This window comes from Amblyomma maculatum, chromosome 11, assembly GCF_055883805.1.
Source record: "Amblyomma maculatum isolate TAMU_Amacu chromosome 11, ASM5588380v1, whole genome shotgun sequence".
NCBI lineage: Eukaryota > Metazoa > Arthropoda > Arachnida > Ixodida > Ixodidae > Amblyomma > Amblyomma maculatum.
The window spans coordinates 757,501-760,302 of record NC_139354.1 but is presented as its reverse complement, the minus strand read 5'-3'; the positions used below and the strand labels follow the sequence as shown (position 1 = coordinate 760,302).

Here is a 2,802-nt window from a genome sequence, read left to right as displayed (position 1 = left end):
GTGATTGAAAGTATTCGGAGTAAAAATTAAAACGCATTGATCGACTATCGGATCTTTTTGTCAGCGCAGAGCCCAATAAGCCGTAAGGACGCCGTATACAAAGTTCAAGGTTATATTTGCTTTCATCTCCTGGCGTTCTTTTACTGCAATAAATTTCATTTCCATTCTGTTTCAGAAGGTACTTAAGCACATTGTTCTTTTAATACGCAAGATTCACAAATTAAGCAGCATAAGATTAACAAAGCGAAAAATAAATATATAATAACTTAAAAAAGAATGTTTTTTTGTTTTTGTGAAAAATGATTTACCACTTGTTTTTGCGAATATTGGACTTTTTATGCTTAGAAAGAACTGTATACAATACCATTGTGATTTTAATGTTTTTCTTACTAATCCGTGAGGGAAAGTAGTAGAAGGAGCTAGGATATAAGTTTGAGTTGCATTTTTTGATTTCATACTTTGGTGTTAGTCTCACATTAAGCGCAGCTATTGGGCGCTGCTTCCGTGTAACGTAAAAAGAAATGTAGGACGGAAATATGGCCATGCGTAATTGTCACATTGTTGTTTAAACCGATGCTAACAAATGAGATGCCCGAGGGTGCATCTCGCTCCACTTACGATCCTATCAAAGTATATGGATTGTTTTGTCTGTTTAGAGCTGATTTACTTCTTAAACCTGCACCTCTTCAAGCAGCTCTCTGATGAGTGCGTCGAGTGTGCTCAAACGCAGCGCTTTGCTCTATATAGATACCGCTTACCCTATTATCACCCTACGGGCTGTTGCGGCTCCAAGACGGCTTCGTAGTACTCCGCCGTTGTTTCAGTCATCTGGAGTAGGTACTCAGTAGCCCCCTCATCCTTGGCACGCTCTTGGCTGTCCACTGCCATACAATCCACCAGTCTCCTATACACACGTTTCCAACGTACCTGGGTTCACAAATAACGCACCAGCTGACGCACTAGCATTGCCATTAGAAATCTTCTGTAACGACTTTTAAGGCAAAATCCTTTCTAGGCTCATCGTGAATATCTCGCAACTGTGAGATGCGTCCCCGAGGTTCCGCGAGATGTGTCCGCGAAATGTGTCAGCGGGACGTCGCAATAGTTTCTAACGTCAACATAGTTTGGCCGGTATGGAACGCCGCATTATGTTTTGACGACAAAGCTAAAGAAAAAAAAAAGTAATGCAAATATAACGAGTAACAAACACGCAAGATAGAGAAAGAAAAGGGTATGAAGACGACAGGAAGAACGAGGAAATTATTTCGCCATTAACCTCTTAATCTAAGCTAAGTACCATCCTGTAATGTTTTTTTTTTTTTTTTCAGGTGGCGAATGATTTTTTTAGAGGCAATATATTTAGCCAAATTTTGACTGCAGATTAAAGATTTTAGATTATACCAACATTATGTGCATATCTATAGTAAGGGTTTTTATGATTAGAGCTTGCTCGAAATGGCACTAAGACATTCTTAGGGAATTTCAATTATAACAAGAAAAACTCTTTCTACGACCAATTTAATCAAAATTTGTAGGGAGAATAGAGAAATTATTTTTCATTCTTGCAAGACACAAGTTCTCTGCAGGTACAGACGCATGACGCCTTCTCGCACAAAGTCTAGCAAGGTCCTGTGGACGAGATCTGGCTCCAGCCTTCTACTTCCGACGGTCAAAATGGCGGCTGTCCGCATCGCGCCAGGGGCTTCTGTCAGATAGCGTGTAATGAAGAAACAAGTCGACAGCACGCGCCCTATGGCAACCTGGCAGACAAAAAAAATGTGACAGAAAGAGTAGAAGTCGCCAAAGGAGACGTGGTAGTTAGTGGCCTAAGCTTGCCTCAGCGACCCATAGATAAATGAACTCACTGGACGGTTGCGAGGTTTTAACGGGAATGCTTATTGCTAGTTCTACAGGCAAAGAGGGAAAGAGGCTGAAGAAAATACTATTTCCAAATTCTTGCTCCTTCGAGTTGGCACAAGGTGTTTAGTGACGACCTTAGGCTTTGACCAGTTGTTCGTTGCTGCTTGCTGTTTGGATGCCACCGCACACTACAACTTTGAAAGGTTATGTATACTTACGCAAAAAACGGGACACAAAAAGGCACATAAACGACATGTACGGAGCGTTTATGTGCCTTTTTGTGTCCCGTTTTTTGCGCAAGTATACATAACCTTTCAAAGATGAACCAACTCGCCCAAACAAGAGTATTACTTGAACACTACAACTGCGTAAAGCGGGGGGGGGGGGGAGCGTTTATATAGGTGGCTTAAGAAGTGCGTTCATGAGGTGTGTGTGTGTGTGTGTGCGTGCTTGTGTGTGTGTGCGTGCGCGTGCGCACGTGTGTGTGTGTGTGTGTGTGTGTGTGTGTGTGTGTGTGTGTGTGTGTGTGTGTGTGTGTGTGTGTGTGTGTGTGTGTGTGTGTGTGTGTGTGTGTGTGTGTGTGTGTGTGTGTGTGTGTGTGTGTGTGTGTGTGTGTGTGTGTGTGTGTGTGTGTGTTGGTTTGGTTTGGTTTGGTTTGTGGGGTTTAACGTCCCAAAGCAACTCAGGCTATAGAGACGCCGTAGTGGAGGACTCCGGAAATTTCGACCACCTGGGGTTCTTTAACGTGCACTGACATCGCACAGCACACGGGCGCCTTGCTTTTCGCCTCCATCGAAAAGCTGCCGCCGAGGCCGGGATTCGATCCCGCGTCCTTGGGAACAGTAGTCGAGCGCCGTAACCACTGCGCCACCCCGGCGGGGCTGTGTGTGTGTGTGTGTGTGTGTGTGTGTGTGTGTGTGTGTGTGTGTGTGTGTGTGTGTG

The 2,802-nt window shown here is 44.0% G+C and overlaps 1 pseudogene; it reads right to left on the bottom strand.

Moving 5' to 3' along the window:
* Positions 1-765: 765 nt before the first annotated feature.
* LOC146172636 (uncharacterized) overlaps positions 766-2,802 on the bottom strand; it is a 74,444-nt pseudogene continuing 72,407 nt past the window's right edge.